This window comes from Salmo salar, chromosome 20, assembly GCF_965601325.2.
Source record: "Salmo salar chromosome 20, fSalSal1, whole genome shotgun sequence".
Lineage (NCBI taxonomy): Eukaryota > Metazoa > Chordata > Actinopteri > Salmoniformes > Salmonidae > Salmo > Salmo salar.
The window spans coordinates 28,854,499-28,870,410 of record NC_138310.1 but is presented as its reverse complement, the minus strand read 5'-3'; positions in this window follow the sequence as shown (position 1 = coordinate 28,870,410).

Sequence of the window (15,912 nt, the reverse complement as noted above, 5' to 3'; positions counted from 1 at the left end):
TCCTTTTACACTTCATCACTTTCCCTTTAGTACCCCCCACACACACACACACACACACACACACACACACACACACACACACACACTACCCAGTCAAACCATGATGCTGCTCTGCTCTAACCATCCTGTTGTCATGGTGACTCATTAGTACCACTGGATGTATTAGTGGTGTTGTCATGTTCCACAGCAGTTGTTTACAGTGGAGGTCATTCTGATTGACAATGAATTACCCAGAGTAGTGCAACTGTAAGTATTTTACAGCCTGAAGCCCTGAGTGGCTCCGAGACTTGGATCTGAGACTTCTTCTGTTAGCTGGAGCCCTCATAGAATCACAGGAAAGCCTACAGACAGAGCCGTATTTGTTTGGCAGATTTTACAGTGCATTCGGAAAGTATTCAGACCCCTTCACTTTTTCCACATTTTGTTACATTACAGCCTTATTCTAAAATGGATTGAATTGTTTTTCCCTCAAGCTACACACAATACCCCATAATGACAACATTTTTGCAAATCTACTAAAAACTAAAAAACTGAAATATCACATTTACATAAGTATTCAGACCCTTTACTCAGTACTTTGCTGAAGCACCTTTAGCAGCGATTACAGCCTCAAGTCTTCTTGGGTATGACACTACCAGCTTGGCACACCTGTATTTGGGGAGTTTTTTCCATTCAGGTTGGATGGGGAGCGTTGCTGCACAGCCATTTTCAGGTCTCTCCAGAGATGTTCGATCGGGTTCAAGTCCGGGCTCTAGCTCTCTAGCTGGGCCACTCAAGGACATTCAGAGACTTGTCCCGAAGCCACTCCTGCATTGTCTTAGCTGTGTGCTTAGGGTTGTTGTCCTGTTGGAAGGTGAACCTTCACCCCAGTCTGAGGTCCTGAGCACTCTGGAGCAGGTTTTCATCAAGGATCTCTCTGTATTTTGCACCATTGATCTTTCCCTCGATCCTGACTTCTCCCAGTCCCTGCCGCTGAAAACATCCCCACAGCATGATGCTGCCACCACCATGCTTCACCGTAGGGATGGTATTTGCCAGGTGATGAGCGGTGCCTGGTTTCCTCCAGACGTGACGCTTGGCATTCAAGCCAAAGAGTTCAAGCTTGGTTTCGTCAGACCAGAGAATCTTGTTTCTCATGGTCTGAGAGTCCTTTAGGTGCCTTTTGGCAAACTCCAAGCGGGCTGTCATGTGCCTTTTACTGAGAAGTGGCTTTCCGTCTAGCCACTCTACCATAAAGGCCTGATTGGTGGAGGGCTGCAGAGATGGTTGTCCTTCTGGAAGGTTCTCCCATCTCCACAGAGGAACTCCGGAGCTCGTCAGAGTGATCATCGGTTTCTTGGTCACCTCACTGACCCACCTCCCCCTGATTGCTCAGTTTGGCCGAGCGGCCAGCTCTAGGACGAGTTTTGGTGGTTCCAAACTTCTTCCATTTAAGAATGATGGAGGCCACTGTGTTCTTGGGACCTTCAATGCTGCCGACTTTTGGTACTCTTCCCCAGATCTGTGCCTCGACACAATCCTGTCTCGGAGCTCTACGGACAATTCCTTCGACCTCATGGCTTGGTTTTTGCTCTGTCAACTGTGGGACCTTATATCTACAGGTATGTGCCTTTCTAAATCATGTCCAATCAATAGAATTTACCACAGGTAGACTCCAATCAAGTTGTAGAAACATCTCAAGGTTGATCAATGGAAACATGATGCACCTGAGCTCAATTTTGAGTCTCATAACAAAGGGTCTGAAAACCTTATGTAAATAAGGTATTTCTATTTTTTTTATTTTTATGAACATCCAAAAACCTATTTTTGTTTTGTCATTATGGGCTATTGTGTGTAGATTGATTAAATAAATGTTTAATTTAATCCATTTTAGAATAAGGTTGTAAAGTAGCAAAATGTGGATAAAGTGAAGGGGTCTGAATACTTTCCGAATGCAATCTATATTAACAAGCTTTTAATCAGAAATAAACCAGTCAACTCTCTACACTCTCAGGCTTCTGTGTGTACTGTAGGCTAATAAGTGTTTTTCTGGACAGTTTCCAAATAAAATAAAATGGTATTTGTCACATAATTCGTAGACAACAGGTATAGACCAACAGTGAAATGCCTACATACGGTTCCTTTTCCAACAATGCAGAGTTAAAGATAAGATAAAAACATATAATACAATTGAAATAGTAACACAGTGAATAACTAATCAAAATAAAGAGTAAAAATAACATGGCTAAATATATGGAGTAGAAAATAACATGGCTATATATATGGAGTAGAAAATAACATGGCTATATATATGGAGTAGAAAATAACATGGCTATATATATGGAGTAGATAATAACATGGCTAAATATATGGAGTAGATAATAACATGGCTATATATATGGAGTAGAAAATAACATGGCTATATATATGGAGTAGATAATAACATGGCTAAATATATGGAGTAGAAAATAACATGGCTATATATATGGAGTAGAAAATAACATGGCTATATATATGGAGTAGAAAATAACATGGCTATATATATGGAGTAGAAAATAACATGGCTATATATATGGAGTAGAAAATAACATGGCTAAATATATGGAGTAGAAAATAACATGGCTAAATATATGGAGTAGAAAATAACATGGCTATATATATGGAGTAGATAATAACATGGCTATATATATGGAGTAGATAATAGCATGGCTATATACAGGCAGTACCAGTACCGAGCTGATTTGCAGGGGTATGAGGTAATTGAGGTCGCTACAATGCCTTCACTAAATATTCTGTCAGAAGGTGGGTGTAGCTGGTGCATGAAGTCAGGCTCAGGAGAGCAGAATGAGTGAGCAATGTACTTTACTCAAAATAAAGGCACAAGGTAATAATACACTTGACCAACAATAAACGGTAATCAATTACGCACGGGTGAAAACAGCACCCGTCGAAAACCAGCCATAACGTACCGAATGAACATAGAAACAATCATGCACAAAAACATGGGGGAAACAGAGGGTTAAATACATGAACATGTAATTGGGGAATGAAACCAGGTGTGTAGAAAACAAAGACAAAACAAATGGAAAACGAAAAGTGGCTCGGCGATAGCTAGAAGACCGGTGACGTCTACCGCCGAACGCCGCCCGAACAAGGAGAGGGACCGACTTTGGCGGAAGTCGTGACATATTCATACCCCTTGACTTATTCCACATTTGTTGTGTTACAGCCTGAATTGAAAATTGATTACTTTGTTGTTTTTTTTACACATCAACAAAAAATACCCCATAATGACAAAGTGAAAACATGATTTTAGACATTTTAGAAAATGTAAGTATAAGCTCTAAGAGCTTTCCACACCTGGATTGTGCAACATTTCCCAATTTATTATTTTCAAAATTCTATAAGTTCTGTCAAATTGGTTGTTGATCATTGTGAGACAACCATTATCAGGTCTTGCCATAGATGGTCAAGTAGATTTAAGGCAAAACTGTATCTCGGCCACTCAGGAACATTCATTGTCTTCTTGGTAAGCAACTCCAGTGTATATTTGACCTTATGTTTTAGGTTATTGTCCTGCTAAAAGGTGAAATAATCTCCCAGTGTCTGGTGGAAAGCAGACTGAACCAGGTTTTCCTCTAGGATTTTGCCTGTGCTTAGCTCCATTCTGTTTTTTTATCCTGAAAAACAATCCTTAATGATTACAGGTATACCCAAATCATGATGCAGCCACCACTATGCTTGAAAATATGGAGAGTGGTTCTCAGTAATGTGTTGTGTTGGATTTGCCCCAAACATAACACTTTGTTTTCAGGACAAAAAGTGAATTGTTTTGCCAAATCTTTTGCACTGTTACTTTAATGCCTTGTTGCAAACAGGATGCATGTTTTGGAATATTTGTATTCTTTACAGGCTTCCATCTTTTCCCTCTTTTAATTAGGTTAGTATTGTTGAATATCTACAATGTTGTTGATCCATCCTCAGTTCTCTCATATCATGGCAATTAAACTCTGTAACTGTTTTACAGTCACCATTGGCCTCATGGTGAAATCCCTGAGCATTTTCCCACATCTCCGGCAACTGAGTTGCCGCCCTTTGCCTTGATGACAGCTTGGCACACTCTTGGAATTCTCTCAACCAGCTTCACCTTGAATGCTTTTCCAACAGACTTGAAGGAGTTCTCACATATGGTGAGCACTTGTTGGCTACTTTTCCTTCACTCTGCGGTCCAACTCATCCCAAACCATCTCAATTGAGTTGAGGGCGGGTGATTGTGGAGGCCAGGTCATCTGATGCAGCACTCCATCACTCTCCTTCTTGGTCAAATATCCTTTACACAGCCTGGAGGTGTGTTGGGTCATTGACGTGTTGAAAAACAAATGATAGTCCCACTAAGCGCAAACCAGATGGGATGACGTATTGCTGCAGAATACTGTCTTGACTGTTTATCTATAATGTAGGAAATAGTGAAAAGAAATAAAAACCCTTGAATGAGTAGGTGTGTCTACATTTTTGACTGGTACTGTTGTGAGTGTGTGTGTGTGTGTGTGTGTGTGTGTGTGTGTGTGTGTGTGTGTGTGTGTGTGTGTGTGTGTGTGTGTGTGTGATTAGTCGTTGCAAAAGAGTTAGTGCAAGAAAGGGTCAATGCAGGTTGTTTGGGTATCCATTTAATTAGCTATTTAGCAGTCTTGCTGTTCAAGGTCCTGTTGGTTCTAGACTTGCTGCATTGGTACACTTGCCATGTGACAGCAGAGAGCATAGTCTGTGGCTTGGGTGGCTGGAGTCTGACAATTTTTGGGGCCTTCCTCTGACACTGCCTGGTATAGAGGTCATGGATGGCTCCGGAGCTCGGCCCCAGTGATGTACTGGGCCATACGCACTACCCTATAGCGCCTTGCGGTCGGATGCCAAGCAGTTGCATACCAAGCGGTGATGCAGCCAATCAAGATGCTCTCAATGGTGCAGCTGTATAACTTTTTGAGGATCTGATGGCCCATGCCAAATCCTTTCAGCCTCCTGAGGGGGAAGAGGCGTTGTGTGTTTGGACCATGATTGATCCTTAGTGATGTGAACTTGAAGCTCTCAACCCGCTCCACTACAGCCCCCTCGTGTGAATTGGGGCATCCTCGGCCCTCCGTTTCCTGTAGTCCACGATCAGCTCCTTTGTCTTGCTTATGTTGAAGGAGAAGCTGTTGTCCTGGCACCACACTGCCAGGTCTCTGACTTCCTCCTTGTAGGCTGTCTCATCCTCGTCGGTGATCAGGTCCTACCATCGGCGAGTCGTCTGCAAACTTAATGATGGCGTTGGAATCGTGTGTAACCACGTAGTCATGGGTGAACATGAAGTACAGGAGGAGACTAAGCATGCACCCCTGAGGGGCCCCCGTGTTGAGGGTCAGCATGGCGGATGTGTTGTTGCCTAGCATCAGGAAGTCCAGGATCCAGTTGCAGAGGGAGGTGTTCAGTCCCAGGGACCTTAGCTTAGTGATGAGCTTCAAGGGCGCTATGGTGTTGACCGCTGAGCTGTAGTCAATGAACAGCATTCTCACATTGGTGTTCCTTTTGGGAAAGGCAGTGGGGTGTCCAATGGAAAGTACATCATCTGTGGATCTGTTGGACCGTATGCGAAATGGATTGGGTCTAGGGTGTCTGGGATGATGGTGGTGATGTGAGCCTTGACAAGACTTTCAAAGCATTTCATGGTTACAGATGTGAGTGCTACATGGCTATAGTCATTTAGACAGTTTACCTTGCCGTTCTTGGGCATAGAGACTATGGTGGTCTGCTTGAAACATGTAGGTACAGTTTTACAGACTGGGTCAGGGAGAGGTTGAAAATGTCAGTGAAGACACTTGCCAACTAGTCAGCGCATACTCTGAGTACGCGTCCTGCTAATCCGTCTGGCCCTGGGGCCTTGGGAATGTTAACCTGGTTAAAGGTCTTCCTCACATCAGCTACGGAGAGCGTGATCACACAGTCGTTTGGAACAGCTGGTTCTCTCATGCATGGTTCAGTGTTGCTTGCCTCGAAGTGAGCCTAGAAGGCATTTAGCTCATGTCACTGGCCAGCTCGTGGCTGGGTTTCCCTTTGTAATCCGTGAGTTTGCAAGCCCTGCCACATCCGACGAGCTCAGAGCTGGTGTTGTAGTATCAGATCTTAATCCTGTATTGATGCTTTGCCTGTTTGATGGTTCGTCGGAGGGCTTAGCGGGATTACTTATAAATGTCTGGGTTAGTGTCCCGCTCCTTGAAAGCGACAGCTCTAGCCTTTTGCGCAGTGCGGATGTTGCCTGTAATCCATGGCTTCTGGTTGTGATATGTACCTAGGTCACTGTGGAGACTAAAAAGTGTATTGGCGACGTAATGAAGCCGGTGACTGATGTGGTAAACTCCTCAATGCCATCGGATGAAACCCGGGAACATGTTCCAGTCTGTGCTAGTGAAACAGTCCTGTAGCTTAGCAACCGCTTCATCAGACCACTTCCGTATTGAGCGTGTCACTGGTACTTCCTGTTTGAGTTTTTGCTTGTAAGCCGCAATCAGGAGGATACAGTTATGGTCAGATTTGCTTATCTTTGTGCCTACGTGTGTGTGTGTCTGTGTGTGTGCGTGTGTGTGGCTATGAGGGATAAGATCGTGGCTCTTATTCTGTGATCTATTTTAAGCAAATCACCATTTTTAAGTGGAACAGAAATCTGACTCCTAATTTCTTCATCCCCCTCCCCTCACCGCCCCTCCTCCAACTCTTTCATTCCTGTTGTGAGTTGAGAATGACCTGCATTTGGAGGGTGTCTCAGGGGGAGTGGGATACACAAAAAATAAATTTCCATTTCACACCACACACTTATAAATGTGGTTACAGGTTACACACTTATACACTTATACATGTGTGAAACAGGACAAATATAAGCACCCCCTATCAGACCTTTAGAGCCTATTCAGAATGTAGAACATTGATCTATCTTTGGCCTGAAGCTCTCCCTCTTCTTCTCTTCCTCTCCACCTCTCTTCCTCTTCCTCTGTTCCTCTCCACCTCTCTGTCAGTACTAAATCACCAACATTACAGCTCGCTGTCAATAGACAGACATTGTGCGTGTGTGTTCGTGTGCATGCTTGTGTGCAGTGGTATAAAGTAAAAATTATTTAAGTACTACTTAAGTACTATTTGGGGGTATCTGTACATTACTTTTTATATTTTAGAAACTTTTACTATTACTCCATTACATTCCGAAAGAAAGTATGTACTTTTTACTCCCATGCATTTTCCCTGGCACCCAAAAGCACTTCGGATGCTCAGGCAGGACAGCAATATGGTCCAGTTCACACACCTATCAATATAACGCCTTGTCATCCCTGCTGCCTCTGATCTGGCGGATTCACTAAACACAAATACTGCATTTCTAAATGATGTCTGTGTGCCCATTTGTTCGTAAATTTTAAAAACAAGAACATTATGTCGTCTGGTTTGCTTCATATTAGGAATTTGATGTATACCATTTACATTTTACACAAGTATGACAATTGAGTACTTTTCCCATTACTGTACTTAAGTACATTTAAAACCAGATACTTTTAGACTTTACTCAAGTAGAATTTTACTGGGTGACTTTCATTTCTACTTGAGTTATTTCCATTAAGGTTTTTATCTTTACTTTTACTCAGTATGACAATTCAGTACTTTTTCCACCACTGTGTGTGTACACCATTGTTTGGGGGAATTATGTATTCTGTGTGTCCGTGGATTGCTACACACAATAGCCTTCGGTCTGTCTGTGCATTTTTCCCTCCTCTCTGTCAGTCTGTCCTTTCGCAAGACAGAAGCCACTCCTCAGTAAAAGGCACATTACAGTCCACTTAGAGTTTGCCAAAAGGCACCTAAAGGACTCTCAGACCATGAGAAACAAGATTCTCTGGTCTGATGAAACCAAGATGGAGCTCTTTGGCCTGAATGCCAAGCGTCATGTCTGGAGTAAATCTGGCACCATCCCTACGGTGAAGCATGGTGTTGGCAGCATCATGCTGTGGGGATGTTTTCAGCGGCAGGGACTGGGAGACTAGTCAGGATCGAGGGAAAGATCAACGGTGCAAAATACAGATGAAAACCTGCTCCAGTGTGCTCAGGACCTCAGACTGGGGCAAAGGTTCACCTTCCAACAGGACAATGACCATAAGCACACAGCCAAGACAACGCAGGAGTGGCTTAGGGACAAGTCTCTGAATGTCATTGAGTAGCCCAGCCAGAGCACGGACTTGAACCCAGTCAAACATCTCTGGAGAGACCTGAAAATAGCTGTGCAGCAATGCTACCCATCCAACCTGACAGAGCTTGAGAGGATCTGTAGAGAAGAATGGGAGAAACTCCCCAAATACAGGTGTGCCAAGCTTGTAGCGTCATACCCAAGAAGACTTGAGGCTGTAATTGCTGCCAAAGGTGATTCAACAAAGTACTGAATACTTATCTAAATGTGATATTTCCGTTTTTTTGTATGTAAAAATTTCTAAAACCTGTTTTTGCTTTGTCATTATGGGGTATTGTGTGTAGATTGTAACGTAACAAAATGTGGAAAAGTGAAGGGGTCTGAATACTTTCCAAATGTACTGTAAATTGTTTGTCCTTCCCATTCACCCTCTGAATTGCACACATACACAATCCATGTCTCAATTGTTTTAAGGCTTAAAAATCTTTCTTTAACCTGTCTCCTCCCCTTCATCTACACTGATTTGAAGTGGATTTAAAAAGTGACATCAATAAGGGATCATAGACTGACCAGGTGAAAACTATGTCATGGAAAGAGAAGGCGTTCTTAATGTTTCAACATAATATGTCTAGACCTCTGTGTAGTAGAGGTTCTACTGATCCTTTCATCTATCATTTGTGTGTCTGTGTGTGTTTTATGGGGCCTAAATTAAATGTGCAGATGTTAGTTATATGCAAACTAACTTGGGGACGCCTCCCAAATTCACCATCAAAGGACTGATTGTAGCACTATCTGCACTTGTCTTTCCTACTTCTCTCTCTCTCTCTCAGCACAATTACAAGGGCTGTTGTGGGAGTACAAGATGATGCAATGCACTTCTGACTACAACCCCAGGATGATGATGATGTAATGTCAGCTGGCCTGGTTACTGTAACCATGCCGACCACAGTCATTTATATTTAAACACCCGTCATGATGATGCTCTACGTACACGCACATACACAAGCATGGTAGAAACTAGGTTAAAGCATTACTGCATTCAGAACAGAGTTGTAGAACAGTATTCAAATTTCAAACGTGGTTAGTACTGCCTGAGGGGGACTGAGAGAGACAGAGGGACTGAGAGAGACAGAGGGTGGGTGTACTTAGCACTCTAAGCAGTGTTTTTCTCTCTCATTCCTGTGTGTTTCTGTCTGACTAAAACAGAGCCTCTCCTCCAGACTGACAGTTAGAGACTGGACCTGGTCAGAGACCACTGATCACCATTAGATGGAGCTCTCTTCTTGCACAAGACAGACAACATTCATGTGTATCCACCTTAAGTTCACATGGACAGTTTGAGTGTTGTGTTTTGTGATCAAACCATGAATAAAACTGTTAGGGTGCTGTAAGGTGCTCAGTGTTTAGGTTTGTATGGCCTTAGACTGGAGGGACTGTATCGCCAATGCTGTGGTTCACCATTACGTTATAGTATGTATGCCTACTTGCCCAGAAGAAGGAGAGATGTGTTTACTTCTATTGACCACCAGATGGGGTTGTTGAACCTGTTTTTGTCTCAGTGCCACGGCTTCACCAGGCAGACCTGCTATTATAGGAAAGATACACTTACTGTTCAGATCATCATTCAGAGTCATGGAAGGGATTAAAATGCTTTTGGTAATCCCCATCTGTGTGTCCTAGCCTGCTCAATTATCTCATACGGTATATCACTCCTCATGTGGCTACAATGAATGTTTATCATACTAGTTATATTTAGCTCCTAACCACACACACACACACACACACACACAAACACACACAAACACTAGTCTGCTAGTTGTCTGGGGGATAGGGTTAGGATGTGGTCAGACTTCCAGACACAGGGAATGTTACCCTCTGTGTTTACTCAGGGAAGCTGAAGTCATCTATAGTCATAAATGTGACTGGCTGTATGTCTGTTTGAATTCTAATATCCTTTACTCCATAGAAACAGCCTCTGTTAGAATTATAATATCCTTCTTTACTCTATAGAAACAGCCTCTGTTTGGTTTGAGCTCTGTGAATCTTCATGGAGTTAGACCTTTGGTGTTGTTCTTGAAGTCTCAGTGTGAAGTCTCAGTGTGAAGTCTCAGTGTGAAGTCTCAGTGTGAAGTCTCAGTGTGAAGCCGTGGGCTCAGTGTGAAGTCTCAGTGTGGTCTCGGGGCCAGGGAGCTCGGGGCCAGTGGGTCTCAGGGAGCCAGGGGCCAGGGAGTCCGGTGGCTCAGTGGCCAGCTGCTGGGCGCCGGTGTGGCGCTGGGCCCGCCAGTGTTCCATGTGTGCTGGTCTATTTCTGGATGCAAGGAAAGGAGTTACGTAAGACCTGATTATTCTTTCTTTCACTCTGTCTTCTCTTCATCTCCTTCTCTTTCCTTTCCTCTGCACATTTTCCTGCCTGTGAGTCAAGGCACTCTCAACCTCTGCTCTGTCAGACCTAACTGTGTTTGTGTGTGTGTGCGTACATGTGTGCTTGTGTTTAAGGTGGACTGTTTATCCCACATGTAGTCTGGGTGTAGCCTTGTGAAACCAGCCTGAGCTCGCAATAGCTCACATTCTGAAACAAAACTTGCGTCTGCGTGACCAGGCTAGTGTGAGTGGACCCTGGTCTATACAGATGTAGAGAGAGAGTGTTGACATGGTGATAAGGGATGTGAAGGCTGTGATAAAAAAGGTTGAAAAGCTCCCTTAACAGGTCTGTCCTGCCTGCCACAGACAGCAAACAATAGAGGGGAGGGAAAGCTATGCCAGGCATTCCTGATAGACATGACAAAAAGTCCTACCAAAATATACAGTATACGCGGTACGCACTCTCTCGCTCTCTTCTGCCCTTCCTCTCTCTTTCTCAAAGGTCTACAGAGGGCTGTGCTAAATGGGGTTTGGTCTGAGAGAGGTTGAGGCGGAGAAGGTGTCAGAGGGAGAGAGAGGGTACCATCTGTGTCTTTGTGTGTTCTCCATCTTGCTGATCACATCTGAGCAGAAGAGAGCAGAGTAAAGAGGACATGAAAGTGGAGATAAAAGAGAAGCTGTCAACTGTTTCCTCTCTATCCATCCCTCGCTCTGCTCTTCCACAGTAGAAAATGGTTATTAGAGTAGTCCTGGTTGATGTTTCTCATACAACACATCTCATTTGGCTTGGACTAGTTTGTGTGTGCGTATGTTTGTGTGTTATGTGTTTCAGATGGTTGTTAGTCAGATTCTGTCACTACGTGTGGTACTCAGTGCTGTGTGTCAGTGTGAGTGTGTCTGTATGTGCACATTTTGTGAGTTATGTAAGCCATCATGAACACCCTTCAGGCATGTGGTTGTATATGTTCATGTGTGTGTGCATGTGTGGTTCATGTGTGTGTGTGTGTGTGTGTGTGTGTCTGCAGAGATGGGAAAGAGAGAGTTTCCACATGGTTGACAAACCACAGCCTGCCACGGTCGTACAGTTACAGACACGTCCTATAGAGAGAACAGGTCTGGAGGGTTGTAAGGATGGTTGTTGTCTATTCACGAGAGGAACTAAATGTTTCAGTTGGATTTGTTTTGATGCGACAGATGTAGTAAACTGTAATGATGAGGATTGAAGAGTCAGTGGAACAAATACAGCAGTAGCAAACTGAATGTTGTTATTGTTATAGAGATAGATTGAGCATCTCTGAGTCGCTGCCTGTCCACCCAGCCTGATTCACTCTGATCTTCTGCAGACACTATCTATCTGTAACGGCTGTCTGAGGAATTGGACCAAAATGCGGCGGAGTTAGTGTTCAACATGATTTAATTAAGTAACGTGAACACTGTACAAACAAAACAAGAAAACTGACAGCCAACACAGTCCTGTCAGGTGCAACCACTGTGACAAGAACAATTACCCACGAAACACAAAGGAAACGTAGGCAACTTATGTGTGACTCCCAATCAGCCACAACCCTCTACAGCTGTGCCTGATTGGAAGTCACATGGCCAAAATCAATGAAACAATCAAAAACACACACTCCCTTCTGCCACGTCCTGACCCAACTACACCCTCTACTGGTCAGGACGTGACAGTACCCCCCCCTCAAAGGTGCATACCCCGAAATGCACCTACACAAAACACAGAAAAGAAAATCCCCTAAACAAAAAAGGAGGGAAGGGAGGGTGTCTGCCGTCAACGACGGCACTGTGCTACACCCTCCCTCCCCCAACCCACCTATCCTGGAGGTGGCTCAGGTGCGGGACGTAAACCTCGCTCCACCTTCGGCGTCGTCCACTTTGGTGGCGCCGATAGCTGCGCCGGGCAGACGGGCCACTCGGGCTGACCCTGGCAGACGGACCACTCGGGCTGGGCCGGAGGACAGGCGGGCCACTCGGGCTGGGCCGGAGGACAGGCGGGCCACTCGGGCTGGGCCGGAGGACAGGCGGGCCACTCGGTCTGGGCCGGAGGACAGGCGGGCCACTCGGTCTGGGCCGGAGGACAGGCGGGCCACTCTGGCTGGGCCGGAGGACAGGCGGGCCACTCTGGCTGGGCCGGAGGACAGGCGGGCCACTCTGGCAGATCCGGCACGGCGGGCCACTCTGGCAGATCCGGCACGACGGGCCACTCTGGCAGATCCGGCACGACGGGCCACTCTGGCAGATCCGGCACGACGGGCCACTCTGGCAGATCCGGCACGACGGGCCACTCTGGCAGATCCGGCACGACGGGCCACTGGAGGACTGGTCCGTGGAGGAGGCACGGGTTTGACCAGGATGGGGAGACCCACTGGAGGACTGGTCCGTGGAGGAGGCACGGGCTTGGCCAGGATGGGAAGACATGCAGGAGGCCTGGTTCTGGGCGTAGGCACAGGACGTGCAGGGCTGGGAAGACATGCAGGAGGCCTGTTTCTGGGCGCAGGCACAGTCTTTACCAGACAACCAGCACGCACCTCAGGACGAGTATGGAGAGCTGCCTCAGGTGACATCATTCCCACGACACGCTCATTAGGGTGAATGCCGTACTTTATGCACCACACTAGCAGCTCTCTCATCTCTCTCTCCTTTAATTTACCCATTAACTCTGTCACAGTCTCTGCCTCGTACCCCTCGCTCACCTCCCATGTCAGCCCGACTGGCTCTGGTTCCGACCTCGGATCCGCCGACTGTCCCGTGTGCCCCCCCCAAAAAAGTTATTGGGGCTGCCTCTCACGCTCGTTGCGCTCTCTCTCCTCGTAATAGCGCCTCTCCGCTCTCGCCGCTTCAATCTCCCACTGCGGGAGGCGATAATCCCCAGCCTGAGTCCATGGTCCCTCTCCGTCCAGGATTTGTTCCCAAGTCCATTGGTCCATCACGCTGTACTCCTGCTGCTCCTTCCTCCTCCGCCGCTTCTGTAACGGCTGTCTGAGGAATTGGACCAAAATGCGGCGGAGTTAGTGTTCAACATGATTTAACCTCTCTAGGGTCGGCGGGACGAAATCGTCCCACCTACTCAACAGCCAGTTGAATCCCGTGGCGCACCTCAGGACGAGTATGGAGAGCTGCCTCAGCTGACATCATTCCCACGACACGCTCATTAGGGCGAATGCCGTACTTTATGCACCACACTAGCAGCTCTCTCATCTCTCTCTCCTTTAATTTACCCATTAACTCTGTCACAGTCTCTGCCTCGTACCCCTCGCTCACCTCCCATGTCAGCCCGACTGGCTCTGCTTCCGACCTCGGATCCGCCGACTGTCCCGTGTGCCCCCCCCAAAAAAGTAATTGGGGCTGCCTCTCGCGCTCGTTGCGCTCTCTCTCCTCGTAATAGCGTCTCTCCGCTCTCGCCGCTTCAATCTCCTACTGCGGGAGGCGATAATCCCCAGCCTGAGTCCATGGTCCCTCTCCGTCCAGGATCTGTTCCCAAGTCCATTGGTCCATCACGCTGTACTCCTGCTGCTCCTTCCTCCTCCGCCGTTTGGTCCTGGTTTGGTGGGTAATTCTGTAACGGCTGTCTGAGGAATTGGACCAAAATGCGGCGGAGTTAGTGTTCAACATGATTTAACTAGGGTCGGCGGGGCGAAATCGTCCCACCTACTCAACAGCCAGTTGAATCCCGTGGCGCGTTATTCAAATACCTTAGAAATGCTATTACTTCAATTTCTCAAACATATGACTATTTTACACCATTTTAAAGACAAGACTCTCGTTAATCTAACCACACTGTCTGATTTCAAAAAGGCTTTACAACGAAAGCAAGACATTAGATTATGTCAGCAGAGTACCCAGCCAGAAATAATCAGACACCCATTTTTCAAGCTAGCATATAATGTCACATAAACCCAAACCACAGCTAAATGCAGAACTAACCTTTGATGATCTTCATCAGATGACAACCCTAGGACATTATGTTATACAATACATGCATGTTTTGTTCAATCAAGTTCATATTTATATCAAAAACCAGCTTTTTACATTAGCATGTGACGTTCAGAACTAGCATACCCCCCCGCAAACTTCCGGTGAATTTACTAAATTACTCACGATAAACGTTCACAAAAAACATAACAATTATGTTAAGAATTATATTGCACATTTTGCAATATTCTAAGTAGATAGCCCGGCATCACAGGGCTAGCTATTTAGACACCCACCAAGTTTAGCCCTGACCAAAGTCAGATTTACTATAAGAAAAATGTTATTACCTTTGCTGTTCTTCGTCAGAATGCACTCCCAGGACTTCTACTTCAATAACAAATGTTGGTTTGGTTCAAAATAATCCATAGTTATGTTCAAATATCCTCTGTTTTGTTCGTGCGTTCAAGACACTATCCGAATGGTAAAGAAGGGTGACGCGCACGACGCATTACGTGACAAAAAAAATCTAAATATTCCATTACCGTACTTCGAAGCATGTCAACCGCAGTTTAAAATCAATTTTTATGCCATTTTTCTCGTAAAAAAGCGATAATATTCCTACCGGGAAAGCGTGTTTAGGTTCAAAGAGAGAAAATAAAAACATGGGGACGACTCGTGCACGCGCCTCCGTCCCATTGTTTTTCAGCCAGTGGCTGGAATTACATCATTCAGCTTTTTCCCGCCTTCTGAGAGACTATGGGAGCCGTAGGAAGTGTCACGTTACAGCAAAGATCCTCAGTTTTCATAAAAGATAGCCAAGAAGAACAAGAACTTGTCAGACAGGTGACTTCCTATAAGGAATCTTCTCAGGTTTTTGCCTGCCATATGAGTTCTGTTATAGTCACAGACACCATTCAAACAGTTTTAGAAACGTTAGGGTGTTTTCTAGCCAAAGCCAATAATTATATGCATATTCTAGTTTCTGGGCAGTAGTAATAACCAGATTAAATCGGGTACGTTTTTTATCCGGCCGTGCAAATACTGCCCCCTACCCCCAACAGGTTAATTAAGTAACGTGAACACTGTACAAACAAAACAAGAAAACTGACAGCCAACACAGTCCTGTCAGGTGCAACCACTGTGACAAGAACAATTACCCACGAAACACAAAGGAAACGTAGGCAACTTATGTGTGACTCCCAATCAGCCACAACCCTCTACAGCTGTGCCTGATTGGAAGTCACACGGCCAAAATCAATGAAACAATCAAAAACACACACTTTTCAATTACCGTATATTTTTACTTTTTCCCTCACTCAACTTTTTTCATTCAACTTTTTCACCCCGGAGGTTTTATCTGGACATGGTTCGTCAGGACTTCAAACAGCCGAAGCTAAGTAACATTAACATGATGCCTTCTGATTGCAGTCGTTGTACTTATAATATAC